Raw genomic sequence first — 21,530 nt, 5'->3', positions numbered from 1 at the left:
TGACTTTGAATAAAAACCTTCACCCCACATTTAACATCTCATTTATTTACTTAATACCCAGGTAGGGATTATGTAACACTGAATATTCAATTACGGATTGTCAAAACAAAATGGTCAATGGGTAACCTGAATATTAAGTAGCCAGTAGCTGAAAATGCGAAGGTTTTAATTCAAATCACAGATGTAAAAAATAAGACTGTGTAACGTGAAAATTGCAACATGTACCATCACCCCATCCTGACTTTTATGAACACACTATTGAGTCTACCATGGTAATTTGCAATGCTGCAATAAAATAAATGTAACTGGGGTTTACTCATGCAAAAAAAAGTTTGGTTTAATAAACCATAGAGTTCACTCAGCAAACCCAATCTGATCGCAATTGATCGCTGTAAATTTGTCATATCAACTTCAGCTTTGTAAGCTCCAACTGACTCACATGTCGCAAATTTAAAAGGATAATTCCTGCGCAGCCTAATTTTCATACCCTTTACAAAAGTGAGCATTACTCATTCAAGCATGAATTATTCTTAGACTTTTTTGAAGTCATATGAAAGTTGAGTCCATAAGCTATCAATACATATAAACCTTTCCCCCATAATCTTATATTTCTTATTTGGCAGCCATTTCAAAAGTGTATAGTTTCTTTCGAGACACCCTGTATATCCCTTGAGAAGTCTCCATATTTAAACACCGTATTCTTTTCTACAACAGACAAATTCAGAAAAAAAAAGAAGAGTCACCGTTTGAAAGAGCAAAAGAAAGAGACAGAGCTAAAAAAGACCCACAAAAGTAAAAAAAAAAAGTTATGAATACAAAACATTTGAAACTGCAACCATGCATTCGTTGCGAATATTCATATGTATTCTGCTCGTCTTTCATAAAATATATGGAGAATGTAAACATTCAATAAAATATGATGTAATGGACACTATACCTAACTTTTGTGTCGACTACTGGTCTCCTTTGTTAGTTTACAGTTTGGAGCAGATGGTTGTTTCATGTGTTTCGTTGTGTTTTAACAGCGTGGATTTTAAAAAAGACATTTTCTCATAAAGGGGGTAAAATATTTAACATTAAAAAAAATGTTCTGTGTTGCCATGAAATGTTTGTATGACAATTATCAATTACAAAACATGCCGCATGTGTGTTGCACGAGCTACATTTCTGATTATTTCTTGCAATGATCGATTTATGCGTGTTGGTTCAAAAGCCTAATGTTCACTAAACGAATTTCACTGACAACTGACTGACAGTATGAGATGAGAAAATGTTTTACAGTATACAGTAATTCGTTAGTTACAAATTTACTTTGTATTTGACAGTCAGTATGGGAGTGTTGAGGTTTTCAAGCAATTAAGAATAAAAAAAAAAACATGTTTGCATGTATACATCATGCATATGTACGTATGTATGTATACATACTATTTACATACATATACACACACACACATTATATATGTATATATATGTATATATGTGTGTGTGTGTAATATATGTAATATAGCAATAAAATAACTTATATAAGAATGTACTTCAATGCATTTTAATATCAATACTAATTGTATTTATATTTTCACTTACAACAAAGAGTGCCAGTGGCATGAAGAAAGAAAAGCAGTACACATAGTTTACATGCATCGAAAAGTTATAGACACAATAATTTTAGAAGAAAATTGATACATGCTATTAACTGCATAATGTTTCAAATGTTGTAAAAGGAGGACAAACTAAGAGCAGAGTTTGTAACATGCACTCTCCTCAAAACCATTATTAATAAAGTAGAACATGTTACCATGTAAGGGCTGTGACTACAACAGACGACAAGGCAAAACCCTCCAAAGGTTTATAACAGAATATATATGTGTATGTGTATGCATATAAATTGCATATTTTACATTAATATACATACATATATGTATATATTTTTATATTGACATAATCACAACCTTACATGTTTATTCTTAGATACACACATTGTGTACTTCATTGTACAAATCAGCAGGTTTTACAAGCATCAGTTAGTGTTTAGCCCGTGGATATAAAGATAATATGCATGATAGCTAGAGCCCTCTATGTTTTTGCCAGGCAACATGGATCTTACTGAAGATAGGTTGGTATTCCTTGTTATGATGCTATCCATGGGTGAATTGTATTTGTATTTGTAATTAAATACAAATACAAGTACAAATGCAAAGTTAGCCCATATAAGCAACTGATATTTCAATAAATTGATTGATTGATTGAAATCTATTTCATAACGTAATCCTTGCAACTGGATTGCCATAGTCCTCAGCTGAGAATGCGTTCATCTTTTGATACTAAAACCTAAAGCATGGCATGCTGTGTGGTTGTAACCATTGACCTTTGACAACCCCCCCCCCCCCTTGGTAGCTGTATCGTACTGCAAGTTAAAGTGTAAGTCAGGAGTATGAACATTCTCACAATGTCGTCTTCTTGAAACTACAGCCTATTAACTTTAAGAAAGCTTGATTTTTCCCACACAAAAAAGTATAACTTGCTAGCTAGCTGCATCACAGGCATGTGACAGGGTATTAGTGGGTTTTTTTTTCGAGTAAACTACGGTAACAATAGTGAAAGACACAACGACACGTCTCCCTTAGGGAAACATTAACCAAAATTAGTTTTCTTTTAAATGCATTTAAATACGCGTTGTATTGTATTAATACACTCTTCAATTCAATATGTATAGGCTGTATAGTTTGAACTGGAGGTTGTAGTGAAGGTTATGATTATTGTAGTTGATGATGTTTATTTATCTTATGATAAATGCAACATGAGATGCTGGTGGAGATTGAATCTGATAGTAAGAATATGTGTTTATTTACTCTTTTTCATAAACCTTTTGCGGTTATCATATTATGCGTTTTAATTTTCATCTGCAAGCAATATAAAATTATCACCAAGTACTACTAGTAATCAATAGGCAGCAATCTAACGGAAATTGGCAGATCGGTATGGCTTTATAATTTCAACGAAATAAAAGCAACATAAGGAGTACGATGGCATCCGAACCAGGACGAAAAATCCAGTTGAACCCAACTGAAATATCAACTGATTTGGTTTTGATTGGTCCTCATTGGTTTCAATGGGTATAAACAGGTTTCAGTTCGTCAAAATTGAGACTGATACCTACTGGGTCAATGTTGGTACCAATTGGGCTTCAGTTGGGCTTCAATTGGTCCAACTGGATTTCAGTGGTGCTTTCAACCATGTCAACTGATCCAACTGGAGTTCCAGTGGGGCTTCACTTGGACCAAGCGGACACTAATCGGTCTTCAATTGGGCCAACTGCATTTCCATGGGGCTTCAATTGGTACATTCAGACCATGAAGTCCAATTAAAATCCAGTTGGGGCTTTCAACCAGGTCAACTGGTCCAACTGGACTTCCAATGGGGCTTCAATTTGGTCAAGTGGACTTACAATCGGGCTTCATAATTATTGATACAACCTTATTTCAGTGGGGCTTCAATTTGTACATTCAGATCAATATCACTGAAATATAATCAAAGTTATTCCCCAAGTAACAATAATCAATAGACCGGATTTTGGCGGACACGTGTGGTTTCATGAAGTCAAAGAAATCAAAGCCACCGTCAGATAAAGAATACGATGGCGCCCGAGTATCAACATCGCCGATCCCAGCGGTTAGTGAATATTCACCTCATACATAGAGCTGTTCCTTCTAACGTAAACATATAAAACCTAACATACCACAAGATCCTTATTTAAACAATAATAATATTATTTCCATATGTCATTCCGATTGTTCGCCACGGGATCTTTCACTGTTTTCCGGGAGCGCTGAAACAATGGCTGTTGTTGCAGTGTAGTCGGCGGAGTTGTTGGCATATTGAAACTTGATCTTTCCGAGAGATCTGTCCTTCTCAGAAAGAGATAGAAAAAAATTGAAATAAAAGATCTCATTGGACAAAATATGATCAGTTGATAGGTGATGCACTGCTTTAAGACGAGTGAAGGTTTTGAAATATAAAGGGTTCTTTCCTGATCATCAGCGACAGTCAGCCGGAGAGAATGAACCTGTAGGTGGTACAAAAGTTTTTTGAAGTTTTTGCCGTGCAGCGGCCAACGGGTAACCTGGAACCGCGGAGCCGATATTATACAGTTATACAATTTGTCTGTCTGAACATTCCAAAATATTTATTTGATGGATTTTACTGCATGGAGCTGCTGCTGCTATTGATTTTTTTTTTCTACCAAATCAGTTTCGGACGTTAACTGTGAGTAGACGTTAGTAATTTAGATGGAAATATTAAAGATTAAACGGCAGACTCGAGTTGCCTTGTAGTGACTGGTTTGTCGACTGTATGCATCAAGTCTATCATTTACTTTAATAGAGTATGATATGCCTATCTACTCTACGCCTATTAAGTCTACTCGACACGCTACATCTACGATAGCAGTAGACCCGAAAAGTGTTGGAAACAAAACTCACCATGACTAATCGGAAAAATTGCAATGATTGGATGTGTCATACTCTATAAAATTATTTCCATCCAAACTTCAGTCTTCAGTGGGTTGTTTTTTTCAGTAATCACCTATTAGTATCTTTGATTTCTGAAAAACGAAAAAAAAACAAATATGTCTTTGGTCACAAAATCGATTTATGCAAACAGGTTAATAGGTGAAATGTCATGGAGCACTAATACAGATGCAAACAATGATATTAGAGAAGGATAGTAAGTGTTGTATTGCTGCACCTATACAAATACACATACATGCATGCGGAGGGAACTTGCACAAAAATTAGAGCTTGTACAATCAGCAAGTTACCTGAGTAAAAAGGGGAACAATAATGAGTTTTTGCATATGTGCGTACATGAACGAGTTGGCATTACAATTTAGAAAAGGATAAGAGTAAAAGGTACAAGTAAAGCAATGGAGCAATGCAGACACACACATTCAAACAAACAAGCACAGCCACAAACACAGAAAATCCGTGCAAATCCCGGCAAATAACAATACAGGACAAAAGCGTCATAAGACGAGGAAGTCGACGTATATTCAGTATGTCACAACCGCTTGTCTAATAAAATAAGACCCGCATATAAGAAATGAGGACATTAACATTTATTTTAACTTAAAAGTATGATTGACCAATGCAGTCCGTGTATGAGTAACAACAGAATAAAAGTCCTTGTAACTATAATTTTCAAGTGCCAATAATGAATTTTTCGCTTCGGCACGAGGGCAGTTAAACGTATTGGGTCCACGGTCAAAAAAAAAAATAATGTTTTGAGCAAAACAAAAAAAAAGAGAGGAAGAAGAAGTACGCTTTAATGGTAGATGGATGCAAGTAGACTCTCTTCTGGGGTATACTTGTGTTATATTTGATATTGAATGGAATATCAATATGAAAATTGTACATAGTACACTTCTACGTAATTTCGTTACCATGAAATTGGAAAAACAAATCTCTCCTGAACAAAGTAACCACTGGTTTTTTTTTTCTCTCTGCTTGCAATTTTTCCTTTCTCTACATGTGACACCCTGAAAACTCACAAAACATTTTGTTAAATATCTCCTTTACTTCTGCTGCTATTGTGGTAACGGAATTACACGCACATCTAATATGGAAATGAATGAAATAACCCACTTTGATGAAGTTTATGCGAAGTGCTCATGAAATAGCTTCAGGGCATCATCCCTGAGCCTAGTGGTGTTTACATACGTTTTAACTGAAGGCTTAGATTTGCTAAGATACTCATTCTCAAATGTATGTTAAAAATCATGCTGAATTCTGAGATATCAATGTTTATTTTCTCGCTGAATGAATATCATGGTTCAATACAAAATCTAAGTACAAGTATTGGTTAGTGCAGAGAGACAACTGAATAGGTGTGATTTAACACATATTGAGCAAAGGTGTGAAAGAAAGACATAGGACTTTTTTAAAGAAGAGAAAGCAGTGCTACAAACACAGGGAAATGAATGGGGGAATTTGTGTGAGAGATCAAGTATTTGAGAGAAGATCATACACAATATGATAGAAGTTGTGAATTGACACGGGATGCCCATTGAATGTGACACCTTTGATCTTTCTATAAGATTTTATAAAGACTATCAGTTGATAGTCTGACCTTTTATTGAACATGTCCTGTTTTCATCCTCAAGGTCTTTATCTTCAAAAGGAGGTGTATGACTCTAACTTTCTTTCATTTGTTTTTAGCTCTTCCTCCACAGAGACCATTATTTAGATTTTCATGCCTCTTTGATGCAAACCATATGCTCCCCATTGAAGTTTGTTCTTTAATGCTTTCTTTTTAAAAAGAATAAAGACAAAACACCATTTATGACGTGCATTGTACTATCCAATCGTTCTTTTTTTTTCTGATACAGTTTTAAAATGTAACATTGTGGCCTATGTTTCCCGTCCTTAGAAGATTATATATAAAGTCAATGCATTTCTGCTTCTCCCTTTATTCTTCGTGTAACAATCTGCTGTACAATCCAGTTTCGCATTGCCATTACAGTGTATTTTATCAATTGCTTCCAAGTAGTCAAAATACCGCTTACTGCGAAAGAGAAGATGCACACTTCTTGTGAGTGAATATATGGCAACACTCAGGATGAGAAAATCGTCGAAGTCAAGAAGAAAGACAGAGACAGGAAATTAGGAAATTTTAGGCCAAGTCATCAGACAATGATTAAATCATTGTCATATTTCTGAAGGCGTCATTTGGAAAATAATGTGTCGTTGGAAGTTGATTATGCTAGCATTGTTCACAAGTTGGATATTTTGGTTCTAGCTCAGTGAGGTGCAGATGGATAGAAGAGACCCTCTTACCTTTAAAGACGAATTTAATTTGGTGGACTAACTCTGATGGTTCAAATAATTCTAGTTTGTTTAAGTTATTTCACTGTATTCTATTTCATTTCAGCTTAGTTAATTTTAATTTTGTAGGCTGAAGTAGGACCTACATTGTAATGTAATTATTGAAGTATGCACTACATTGTAAATATACCAGGAAGCAACTTCTGTCATTATATAGTAAAAATGATGTAAGTCACAAATATCTGATAATCGAGCACTTGTACAGTTATAATCATACATATAAGAACATTTTCTTTTCAATTAGTAATTGAATTGTAATTTGTTCTGTTTGTCATTGAACCACAACTGCATCTTTTCACTTAACAAACTAAATGTTCCAAGCATCCTTTGTGTTTCTCCTTAATATCTAACAAATTTGTGTTCAATGATGAGTTTCCACACTTTGCTCTTGCACTGCAAATTGGGGCTTTATGATTTGTATTTTAATTTACATGATTGGAATGTAAATCCTGGCATTTCTTTATTCTTTAATTGTGCATGTGCATATAATATACCGTATATGTACAACAGTTGTATGTAACTCATGTATATTATAAACAGTTTGCATATTTAGGAACGAGATAACAGAGAAAGGTGTCTTGCATGATATCAACAAAAGAAATACACGAAAAACTAGGTGTTGTTGACTGGATTTATAGAATTGTATTTGTGTAGGCTACTGTAGTGTAATTCCGTTTCCACGTGTCTTAGATGTAATTTTCCTACAGAGTGTGAAATTCCCAACTTGAAGTAGACAAATCTTTATGGATATGGTACTTACAGGTTAAGAGATCTTGGCTGCCATAGTTACAACTGAAGGTCACATTTTTTTTTTTTGGACAACTGAAAGTCATTTGGCACCTATACACTTGTAGCAGTTTTAGATTAAAGGCTATAGAGAGTACCTACTCAGTGGTTATGGTATAGCTGAAGGCATAAACTATCTTTGTCAAGACATCTCAAAATACATGAGTGCCAAGATTTTTTTCAGGGTATTTCAAAAAGCCTAATTCGGTTACCATTAATTTTGTGCAATTCCGTACCACTGACTTTACGGAGGGTAAGCCTGCTGGTAAGAAAATGTGATGAAATATTCGGAAAAAAAAAAACAGTCCAACTAGATTGAAGTGGACACAATCAATGATAGTATCAGACAACAACCTCGCTACAATGTGTGTGATATAGATTTCAGAGAAACTACTCCCCACGTCAGGGTTGAAGTTCAGACTCAATCTTCTGGTAATTCCGTTAAAAAAATAGACCAACTTTGTAACCAACCAAGTGAGAATTTGTATTTGGGGTGATAGTGCGACTACCTCTGCATCTTTTGAATGTATCGAGGAAAGGCAAAGTAATCAATCCAGTGTATAGGGGGAAAAGAATATGAGCCAAAACTCCCTGAATTGCAATTCCGTTACAGTGGAATTGCCCATCTCGTCTTCTCTTTTCGAATCGACTCTTCGCGTCGTGACCTTTTGATCTCTTCCTGGAGCGTGACTGTTGTTATTTCGAAGTCACCAAACGCTTTCAACTCTGGCTGTGCAGACAGAGTTAACGTATATTTCGAAGAAACTTTCTCTGAGAATATAAAATAAAAGATGTGACGAAATGAAATAAAGAATCTGATTGGACAAAATATGGTCAGTCGACAGTGATACATTGTTTTTCGACGGGGGAAAGTATATATAAAGTGTTCTTTTCTACAGTCTAAGACATCATCTGCGATAGTCAATCGTAGAGAGTGGGCTTGTAAGTGGTATAAAATATCTGCGAAACAAGAGAATCGATATGATATGCTTGTACGTCTGAACATTTTATAACATCTACCTGCTGGACTTTGCTGCTGGGAGCTGCTGCTGCTATTGAAATTCTCCACTGAATCAGTTTCAGACGTTATCTGTGAGTATAGGCGCTATCTTAATTTAGATGTAAATAGGATTAAACAACATGTTCGATTTGCTTTGTTGTGACTGGTTTACCAACAGGTTCTGTATGCACCAATTCAGTTATTTATTTCAATAGAGTGTCATAATGATGGGCTTATAAATACTAAGTCCATCTACGTATTCAGATCGGTACTACGATAGCCGTAGATCCTTGAAAAATATTTTTTTTTTTTGGGGGGGGGGGATTACAATTATGCCGTACTCTATAAAATCATCCTTTTGCAAACTTCTCAGGATTATTTTTTCGCATCATCTTACACTGATATTTCTGAACTCTGGAAATAAAGAAATGCTTACAACACTCAAAACAGGCAGAAAAGATAAACTATTAATCGTTAACTCTTAATCCCCTTTTTTCTAGTGATCGGAGAGGTGAGAAAGTTTGATAACAAAATAAAAATATCCCTTGAAAATTAAAAAGAAAAAAAAACGTATATACAGTAGGAGGGAATTGACTGCACAGTAGAAACTGGGGAAAGAATCAAGCGAAAGTTAGAATTGACCCTGGAATCAGATACACCGGTAGATCTGACCCACATAAAATCAATATAACTTTGTTTACTAAAGTCACCGTTTTCTGAAGAAAGAGTATCTTAGTAAGAAATACTTATGTTGTGATGATTGATTTTTTGTTGTAGTGGTAACTGATTCTTCGTCTAATGACCAATAGGGAATATGTTGTCCACCTATAAAGCGCATGCGGCCTCAAAATGACAGGTATTTTATAAAAAACAGCTGTCACTAATCAACCAAGCATATGACATGTTGATATATATATTGTGATGAAATGTAAATGTGTAATGATGTATGTGTTTACTGTATTGTGAGTATAAATTATGTTTGTACGAGTATGTATAATTATATTGAAAATTGTATTATGTGTATACATGTACATGAATATACGTATATACATATATATATATATATACTTGTATACATATATATATATATATATATATATATATACATATATATATATCTTCGATTTATTTCAGCATCTTCATAACGACAGAGTGATTGAGCTTGGACTATACTTGTCCATTTCATTTGCAGCTAAGAGTGAGACCTACAGTTCCGTATTCATCTTTTGTTCCGACGAACTGCCAGTCAACAAATAGGAGAGAGCGCCATGGTTGGCCAGGTGGTCAAGTTTCGTCAGAAGAGGCAGACTTTGCTGTCAATCATCGTCACCTTGACAACTCTAGCAGCAGTCTGCCAAGCACAGGGTGAGAAACCATCTTTTTTTCTTTATAAAGGATACCATTTATCTCCTCAAGCAGACGTTTTCCCTGTTTATTGCTCAGATCTCAACGTTCCTCGCGATTCACTTTCACAAGATTTTTGTTTTTTATAGATACTTTAATTTCTGCAAATCAATATGCATAAGTTACATAATCATGAACATGAAGGAAATATACAAAGTAAATTTAACACAGAGTCGTTTGACTTGCATAAACAACGATATAAAAGGAAATTAATGATATAATATACAGTATGCATGTCTATGCAGCAGGGATTACAATAACAATTATAATTAAAAATTCAAAGCGATTATGCAGAGGGCCGCCATTATAAGCATTGCTTGAAAAGATGGCCGGCCCAGGGAAAAGATAGGGACGTACACATAGATTCAAACAATACAAATTCTGCTGCGAAGATTGGCTGCGGTCTGCCTAGAATAGACTAAGAATTCCATCTACTGAGCACTTTAGTAGCAACAGGTGAGAAAGGTCAGAGCGCTCACATAAAAACACACACAAGCACGCAGATGTTAACAGTACATGTACATACATCGAAAGAGTGAGTCCTACCAGGGAGGTCTCACCTCCCTGGTCCTGCCGGGGAGGTGGAAGAGAAACTATACCAGTCTGGTCCTGACTATGTGGCAATGGATTAAAAAAAAAGAGCTCCCAAATCTGCATTTTCTTAAGCCGTGCGAGGGAAGTAACGAAAAGGTTGATAAACTTTTCATCATCCTGCTAATACATTGTATTGCAATTTCTCTGTTAATTTGATAAAAATTAAAATAAATTTGAATCTTGAATATTGAACCCGTATCTCAGTTTCGTTTTTGCTCTGGCATGTCTGATCATAAACCGCGGCAATGGGCTAAACTGATTAGCAAACTAAAAAATGGTTATACTTTCCAATTTTTTCTCTGTCTCTTCTTTCTTTCTTTATATCAACAACAACCTTCAAGCTATTATATTATGTAGACATGTAGACAATTATATTCCGTTCTTGCGAGTTGAACTGAATCAAATGTATTTTTTCTGTTCTATAATCCTAGTGTAACTTTTCAAACTTGCGAAGGAAAAACAGAGGACATGTGATCAACACTTTGTACCTTGAAAGACAAAACCTAATGGATCTGGAAATCACCTGGTTCCCAATTTTCCTCCAGCAAACGTGATTTTACATCGCAGTGAAATGTTCAACGGATGTTGACACAGAAAGTTCGTATATATAAAAAAAAAACAACAACCGGAAGGCTAAATATTTTCTTGCTATATTAGGTATACGCTAATATGATTATTTTGTTGCTGTTATAGGCCTAGGTATAGACGATTGTGATTAATTATCTTCTCTCCTTGTGAACACATTCTTTTCCGTAATCTTTCTTCGATGACAGACTCCTCCTTCTCACTCAGTATTAGTATCGGTGACCCGCTTCTCCCGTGCGTCTATCGGGGAATTCCCTACCTGCATGGGGAGAGCTGGAAGGTAGACGAATGTACAACATGTAACTGCGACAATGCCACATTAACGTGCGTCATAGAGTCTTGTCAGCCTGCCGTCTGCGAGTACCCAACAAAACCTGAGGGAGAATGCTGCTTTATCTGCCCGAACGGTGAGTTTTGATCAACTGCCATTATATAGATAAGGCTACAATATGCAGCATCAGTCTTGGCATCGAATAAGTGCAAAAACAGGCATACAGGCCATGCACTCAATATTCATCTGGAGAGGTATCAAATTTATGAATGTCAAAATGGACAGAAAATTTTTAGTGGGAAAATTGCAAATCCAGTAAGTGTGAACAGACTTGTAGAGTCAAATCTTACAAACGCGGGAAAAAAAAATCATAAGAATTGGATCAGAACTACGCAAACGAAGTTTGGACATTTTGTTAACTTTCACAATGTAGTTTTTTAACAATAAGTATGAACACTTATATTAATGAGTTATCGGCTTCACAACTTATTGCCTTAGGTTTGTAAAAACAAATATCATAAAATGTCATAAAATGATGTGTATGCGTATGTTTGTGTATGTAGGTATATAAATGCATTTTACCCACATCCTGTGACTGATTTTTGAAGTTATATTCAGCCAAGAATAACAATATGCAGTTATATTCTTCACTTATATGCAGAAGAACTGGATTTTCGTCAGTTTTTGTATACTGCCAATGGAAACTAGCAAAGACTTCACAATTGCGTGTGTTCTATTTACATGTTTAGTGCATATCCAGATGAACTGGTAAACTGATATCATATACCAAAGCTCAAGTATGGAAAAGCAAAACACACAAACAAATTAAAACAAACTCTTAATTATTCACTGTTGAAAAAAAAAATCGTGAAGTAAAATTTACATAATCAATAATGTCTATACAGTATCTGGTTTATTCAAGCTGTGTAAATCAGTTAGTACATTTTCGCATTTCTAATTTTATGCATCCTCTATCTGTCTTTGTACAATTAAGTGCATACGGAAGAAACGCAAATAACTCAAGAATCAGAAGTTGGATCTACGGAAAGAATCATGAAGTCAAAATGGTTTATTATGTATTATCCAACCTGTGTAAATCAATCAAATAATATTTCGCCTTTCTTTAGAATTCTAGTTCAATGCAATCTCTCTACATCAGCAGAACCTACTGAAGAAACACCAACTCCTCAAGAATCAAAAGCTGGAACAGGGGAAGGCGAAATTACTGACGATGAGAAGGAAATGTGATGTCTTGCATAGTAAATAGAGAAAATCATGCGATGCAAGTAGGTTCAGAGTAATGTCTGTTTACAATTGGTTAGACTGCCCCTTGATGGCACTCATACACTTACAAAATACGCATAAAATTATATAAGAAGCATATTTTACTGAACATGGTTATACAAAACTGTGTACATGAGAAATAAGTGTAACTTTTCAAACTGGCGAAGGGAAAACAGAGGACATATTGTCAACACTTTGAACCTTTAAAGACAAAACCTAATGGACTTGGAAATCACCTGGTTTCGAATTTTCCTCCAGTAAACGTGATTTTACATCGCGGTGAAAGGTTCAACGGATGTTGACACAGAAAGTTCGTGTATATATTCAGAAAAAAACCCCGGAAGGCTAACTATTGTCTTGCTATAATAGGTATACGCTAATATAGTTATCTTGTTGCTGTTATAGGTATAGACGATTATGATTAATTATCTTCTTTCCTTGTGAACACATTCTTTTCTGTAATCTTTCTTCGATGACAGACTCCTCCTTCTCACTCAGTCTTAGTAGCGGTGACCCGCTTCTCCCGTGCGTCTATCGGGGAATTCCTTACCTGCCTGGAGAGAGTTGGAAGGCAGACGAATGTACAACATGTAATTGCGACAATGCCGCAACAACGTGCGTCATAGAGTCTTGTCAGCCTGCCTTCTGCCTGTACCCAACAAAACCTGAGGGAGAATGCTGCTTTATCTGCCCAGATGGTAAGTTTCAATCAACTGCAATTATAAAGATAATGCTACAATATGCAGCATTAGTCTCGGCATCGAATAAGTGCAAAAACAGGCATACAGGCCATGCACTCAATATTTATCTGGAGAGGTATCACATTTATTAATGTCAAAATGGACAGAAAAAATTTAGTGGAAAAATTGCAAATCCAGACGACCGATGACAAAGAAGTGTGAATAGACTTGTAGAGTCAAATTTTACAAACGCAACGGGGAAAAAAAATCATAAAAATTGGATCAGAACTACGGAAACGAAGATTGGACATTTTGTTAACTTTCACAATGTAATTTTTGAACAATAAGTATGAATATTTATATTGATGAGTTATTGGCTTCACAACTTATTGCTTTAGGTTTGTAAAAACAAATATCATAAAATGTCCGTGATGTGTATGCGTATGTTTGTGTATGTAGGTATTTAAATGCATTTTACCCACGTCCTGTAACTGATTTTTGAAGTCATATTCAGCCAAGAATAACAATATGCAGTTATATTCTTCACTTATATGCAGAAGAACTGGATTTTCGTCAGTTTTTGTACACTGCCCATGGAAACTAGCAAAGACTTCACAATTGCGTGTCTTCTATTTACATGTTCAGTGCGTATCCAGATGAACTGGTAAACTGACATCATGTACCAAAGCTCAAGTATGGAAAAGCAAAACACACAAACAAATAAAAACAAAGTCTTAATAATTCACTGTTGAAAAAAAATCATCGTGAAGTAAAAATGATATAATAAATAATGTCTATATAAATATGGTTTATTCAAGCTGTGTAAATCAGTTAGTGCTTTTTTCGCATTTCTAATTTTATGCATCCTCTATCTGTCTTTGTACAATTCAAGTGCATACGGAAGAAACGCAAATACCTCATGAATCAGAAGTTGGATCTAGGGAAAGAATCATGAAGTCAAAATGGTTTATTATGTATTATCCAACCTGTGTAAATCAATCAAATAATATTTCGCATTTCTTTAAAATTATAGTTCAATGCATTCTCTTTACATCAGCAGAACCTTCTGAAGAAACAGCAACTCCTCAAGAATCAAAAGCTGGAACAGGGGAAGGCGAAATTACTGACGGTGAGAAGCAAATGTAATGTCTTGCATAGTAAATAGAGAAAATCATGCGATGCAAGTAGGTTCAGAGTAATGTCTGCCTACAATCGATTAGACTGCTCCATGATGGCACTCATACACGCACAAAAATACGCGTACAAATTATATAAGAAGTATATTTTACTGAACATGGTTATACAAAACTGTGTACATGAGAAATAAGTGTAACTTTTCAAAGTTGCGATGAAAAAACAGAGGACATGTTATCAACACTTTGTACCTTGAAAGACAAAACCTAATGGATTTGGAAATCACCTGGTTCCCAATTTTAATCCAGTAAACGTTATTTTACATCGCAGTGAAAGGTTCAACGGATGTTGAAACAGAAAGTTCGTATATATATTAAAAAAAACACCCGGAAGGCTAACTATTTTCTTGCTATAATAGGTATACGCTAATATAGTTATCTTGTTGCTGTTATAGGTATAGACGATTATGATTAATTATCTTCTTTCCTTGTGAACACATTCTTTTCTGTAATCTTTCTTCAATGACAGACTCCTCCTTCTCACTCAGTCTTAGTAGCGGTGACCCGCTTCTCCCGTGCGTCTATCGGGGAATTCCTTACCTGCATGGAGAGAGCTGGAAGGAAGACGAATGTACAACATGTAACTGCGACAATGCCACAACAACGTGCGTCATAGAGTCTTGTCAGCCTGCATTCTGCCTGTACCCAACAAAACCTGAGGGAGAATGCTGCTTTATCTGCCCAGATGGTAAGTTTCAATCAACTGCAATTATAAAGATAAGGCTACAATATGCAGCATTAGTCTCGGCATCGAATAAGTGCAAAAACAGGCATACAGGCCATGCACTCAATATTTATCTGGAGAGGTATCAAATTAATGAATGTCAAAATGGACAGAGAAATTTTAGTGGGAAAATTGCAAATCCAGACGACCGATGACAAGTAAGTGTGAATAGACCTGTATACATAGAGTCAAATTTTACAAACGCAACGGAAAAAGAAAATTATAAAAAATAGACCAGAACTACGCAAACGAAGTTTAGACATTTTGTTAACTTTCACAATATAGTTTTTGAACAATAAGTATGAATATTTATATTGATGAGTTATTGGCTTCACAACTTATTGCTTTAGGTTTGTAAAAACAAATATCATAAAATGTCCGTGATGTGCATGCCTATGTTTCTGTGTGTAGGTATTTAAATGCATTTTACCCACGTCCTGTGACTGATTTTTGAAGTTATATTCAGCCAAGAATAACAATATGTAGTTATATACTTCACTTATATGGAGAAGAACTGGATTTACGTCAGTTTTTGTATGCTGCCAATGTAAACTAGCAAAGACTTCACAATTGCGTTTCTTCTATTTACATTGTTCAGTGCATATCCAGATGAACTGGTACACTGACATCATGTACCAAAGCTCAGGTATGGAAAAGCAAAACACACAAACAAATAGAAACAAACTCTTAATAATTCACTGTTGAAAAAAAATCGAGAAGTAAAAATGATATAATAAATAATGTCTATGTAATATATGGTTTATTCAAGCTGTGTAAATCAGTTAGTACTTTTTTCGCATTTCTAATTTTATGCATCCTCTCTCTGTCTACGTACAATTCAAGTGCATACAGAAGAAACGCAAATACCTCATGAATCAGAAGTTGGATCTAGGGAAAGAATCATGAAGTCTAAATCAGTGGCGGATCCAGGGAGGACCGCAACCGGCGCACGCCCCCCCCCTTTATTTTTTGTTGAAACAAAAGAAATAAAAAGAAAAAATGGGGGAGGAGTGCGTGCCCCCCCCCCCCTTAATTTTGTAAACGCGCCCCCTCTTTACGAAATTCCTGGATCCGCCCCTGAAAATGGCTTATTATGTATTATCCAACCTGTGTAAATCAATCAAATAACATTTGGCATTTCTTTAAAATTCTAATTCAATGCATTCTCCCTCCCACATAACTAGAACATACGGAAGAAACACCAACTCCTCAAGAATCAAAAGCTGGAGCAGGGGAAGGCGATGATACTGAGGGTGAGAAGAAAATGTGATGTCCTGCATAGTAGATAGAGAAAATCATGCGATGCAAGTAGGTTCAGAGTAATGTCTGCCTACAATTGGTTAGATTGCTTCTCAATGGCACTCGTACACTTACAAAAAGACGCATGAAATTATGTAAGAAGAACAGTGTACTGAACATGGCTACACAAAACTGTGTACATGAGAAATAAGTGTAACTTTTCAAACTTGAGAAGGAAAAACAGAGGACATGTTTATCGACACTTTGTACCTTTTAAGACAAAACCTAATGGATTTGGAAATCACCTGGTTCCGAATTTTTCTCCAGCAAACGTGGTTTTACATCGCGGTGAAAGGTTGAACGGATGTTGACACAGAAACTTCGATTATATAAAAAAAAAACCCGGAAGGCTAAATATTTTCTTGCTATATTAGGTATACGCTAATATGGTTATCTCGTTGGTGTTATAGGTATAGACGATTATGATTAATCATCTTCGGTCCTTGTGAACACATTATTTTCTGTAATCTTTCTTCGAGGACAGATCTCTTCTCACTCAGTGTTAGTAGCGGTGACCCGCTTCTCCCGTGCGTCTATCACGGAATTCCCTACCTGCATGGGGACAGCTGGAAGATAGACGAATGTACAACATGTAACTGCGACAATGCCACATTAACGTGCGTCATAGAGTCTTGTCAGCCTGCCTTCTGCGAATACCCCATAAAACCTGAGGGAGAATGCTGTTCTGTCTGCCCAGTTGGTGAGTTGTTGTTGTTGTTTTTGTTTGTTTTTTTGATCAGCGTAACTTTTTTCCGACTTTCTAACTATACAGAACAACGGAATCAGCCTCGGCATCGTATATTAAAGTGCAAAAACACGCATACAGGCCATGCACTCAACAGATATCTGGAGAGCTATCAAAAATATGAATGTCAAAAATGGACAAAAAAATCTCATTGAAAATTGGAAATCCAGACGACCGATGACAAGTAAGTGTGAATAGACTTGTGGAGTGGAATTTTACATACACAATGAAAAAAAAAATCATAAAAATTGAATCAGAACTACGGAAACGAAGTTTGGATATTTTGTTAACTTTCAAAATGTAGTTCTTGAACAGTTAGTATGAATATTTATATTGATGAGTATTGGCCTCACAACTTATTGCTATAACTTCGTACGAACAAATATCATGAAGTTCCGGGGTTGTGTGTGTGCGTTTATGTGTGTGTGTGGGTGTATCTGCATGTGTATATACAGTATGAATATTCAAACGCATTTTACCCCATTCTGTGACTGATTTTTAAAGTTATGTTCAGCCAAGAATAACAATATGCGGTTATGTTCTTCACTTTTTTTTCCAGAAGAACTGTTTTTTCGTCACTTTTGTGTACACTGTCAATGGAAACAAGCCAAGACTTCACAATTGCGTGTCTTCTATTTACATTGTTCAGTGCATATCCAGATGAACTGGTAAACTCACATCATGTACCAAAGCTCCACTATAGAAAAGAAAAAAAACACACACACAAAAAAAAAAAACACACACACAAATATCTGTTAGCAATTAACTGTTAAAAAAAAAACAACAACCGTGAAGTAGATATGGCATGATTGATAATGTCTGTGTAATATATGACTTAGTCAACCTGTGTGTAAATCAGTATTTTTTTTTCGCATATCTAATTTCATGCGTTGTCCATCCGTCTGTACATTTCAAGAGCATACGGAAGAAACGCCACCACCTCAAGAATCAGAAGTTGGATCCAGGGAAGGCGACATTACTGAGGGTGAGAGGGAGATAAAATTTGTCACATAATTCATTATAAAACATTAGTGGAAAATTGAGCAAAGAAAATGGGGTTCCATCGGGTTTCGAACCCGAGACCTCCGGTGCTCTAAAGACTGGGATACAGAAAGCCTTGTAGTTCAGTGTTCGTCCAAGGAACCCCTAATTCTCAGTGCTGGATTGGTCAAAAGCTATAGCAGTGTGTTTGTGTGTGCACAAATGCACACTCTTGAACCTGTCATAAACCCGAAGGATAACTCATCTTGGGGATAAATGCGAGGGATTACCGAAGTGATGCAGCTTCGTTGCTCAGCTTTCCACTGATAAATTATATTCATTTCTGGTCAGTTTTCTTCTGCTTAGGTTTGTTCTTTCTTTTCTTTGCTCAATTTGCCACTAATAAATTATATTCATTTCTGGTCAGTTTTATATTGTTTACGTTTGTCATATATAAAATTAAATGCAAAACAAACAAATTTACGATAAGTTATTATTGGTCGAGGGTATTATCCAACCAGACTGAACTCAAAGCAATGTTGGCCTTTAACAGCAGTGACCAGCCGAAAAACACAGACAGAAAAATCGATATGTACTTGGAGAACTTTAAAGTATGACAAGGACCAATATGATGTGTGTGAACGCTAGCGTATGCTTTTGCGCATGAGTACGAGCGTGTGTCAAGTCCCTATAAGCATGTGCAAGGAGATTTTATACATGGAGTTCCAACTGGCTGTAATTATTCAAACAGTTGTCAGATTTCTACTGATGTACTAAAGAATATCACAGGTATACTTGTGCCTTTGATGATTGATATTCGACGCCGCCGTCTTGCTGAGCAATCTGAAGATTCATTTTGAACGTTATCATAATGTTGGCCATATTTTGCTTATTTATTTATTAAATGAAATGAAATTTCACTTAATGATGAAGCACGTAAAACAAAAGTCAACTCGGCCCAGAAATTTGAGCAAAAGCATAAATCAGAGCTGTATCATTGAAAATGTTTAAAACTGCACCATCCTGAAAAGCTGGTTTTATCACTTTTCCGCTATAATTTTCACAAATGAAACTAATATGGAATAATTTTCAAGTGTAATTCATTGATAGATATATCAGATTAGTGCCCGAGTATGCCCAGTCGAGTAATTTTCATCTTTATTTCAGCATTTTTTGCTCAATTTCTGTTCGCGCATCCTCGTGTCTGTGCTACCTACCTTTTACAAGAAGGGATAGCGAAAAGTAATTACCATCACAAAGACATATCTTCCTTTGAAAGTGGCTGGGGATTATGCAATGAGACACGAGTCAATTGTCTTCGTATCTGCGCGGCAGATCCTGTTTGGCACATGCTTAAAATATTTTTGAGCGGCGGCTTCGAACATCTATAGCAAAGGAAATAAGACGGTTGTGACTCCATTCTGTAGAACCTCCTTGGTATGTGTTCATGTGCACTAATCCACATCATGTGAGTATGTACTCTAAAAGAGCGAAAAAAAAGGGAAGTTGTACACATGCATTGTCAGCTTTGGTGTAGATGCAAGTGTGTCCACAACGCCGGTATTCGTTTACGTATCGATTACATAATACCCTTTCCCAAAATATTTGGGTTACGATGTGCAATGCGGAGTATATAAATGTGTATGCTTGTGTGGGTGTATGAAAATATGTGATGCATGTGCCAAAGTTTTTGCAAAAGGGAGGTGTACTCTCTCTAAAAAAAATAGAGTGAAAATATTCACTCTTAAAGGAGTGAATTCAAAAAAGAGTGAATTTAGAGTGAAATTGGAGTGAATTTTGAGAGAAAATGTTCATTTTCACTCATTTTGGAGTGGCCTCAAGGTCACTCGAAGATTTTGGAGTGATCCCTGAGGTCACTCTAAAACGAGTGAAAATGAACATTTTCACTCAAAATTCACTCCAATTTCACTCTAAATTCACTCTTTTTTGTATTCACTCCTTTAAGAGTGAATATTTTCACTCGATTTTTTTTTAGAGAGTACGCTGTATGTGAGGGGTAAAAATGTCCAGTGTGTTCAAGAGTGTAATTGTATCCATTTTTATTTGTATCACAATACCCTGAATGTTTTAATGTCTGACGGTTTTCAATGTTATATCTGTGTTTTGGAAATTGAGCTTTAAAATGAATAAGCAATGCTACAATGTCATCGTATAATTATATCTGTTCTGTAATGTAGGGTTTTTTTTCATAAGCAATTTGTATGTTGTATTACTGTGTAAACTACCTCAATTCGGCCTTGTTAGGCTGCCATGGTAGTTGTTTTTCAAACCAGAAATAAATAAATGAATATATGAATAAATAAATATTGCGAATAAAAGACAAGTAGGTAGGTCCCAATGGGGCATTCGTTCAAACATCGTATCATTGCGGTGAGATGGCTAGGGGAAGTGAAAGTACCGCTGCCCAATAAAATAAAAATCAAATCAAATCCCAGGCTAGTTCATTCTCTTCCTGTGATGTTCGTGATGATACAAATCGGGCATTAAATGTCACTCACGGAAAATAACAGTACAAAATATATAAATAAGCAAATAAGAGTAAAATCCTTGTAAATAATGCATTGTTGAAAAAAAAATACAGTTAAGTCCAGATGGTTTGATTGAATACGATTCTGTTTGTACTAAGCCCACCCGAGTAAAGAAATCATGTAAAGCTTGACTCGGATTTCTAATTTCATGCATTTTCTCTATGTTACAATGCGGATGAAACGCCACAACCTCAAGAATCAGAAGTTGGTGATCAGAAGTTTGATGTATATATATATATCTGTATACATGTATTACATATATCTTTTTTGTTTATATATATATATATATATATATATATATATATATATATATATATACAAATGGGAACTAAGTAAGTTGAGGGTGCTATAAATATAGTTTATACAACCAAAGAGTGAGTCCTATTGACCGTGGCAGTGAAAAAGTGCACCCAATTCTGCATTTTCTTCTGCCTTGAGAAGGAAGTATTTAACAGGCTGGTAAAGCCGTGTCTCTGAAATTGATCAAACTAGAATGATAATTAGTTTAGAAGAACCCAGCTCCCAATTTGCTCTGGCCAGTCTGATTGTAAACGCGG

Source organism: Diadema antillarum, unplaced genomic scaffold, assembly GCF_040938485.1.
Source record: "Diadema antillarum isolate AM-2024a unplaced genomic scaffold, OU_Dant_1.0 scf00000079, whole genome shotgun sequence".
Lineage (NCBI taxonomy): Eukaryota > Metazoa > Echinodermata > Echinoidea > Diadematoida > Diadematidae > Diadema > Diadema antillarum.
This window is presented reverse-complemented; position numbering follows the sequence as displayed.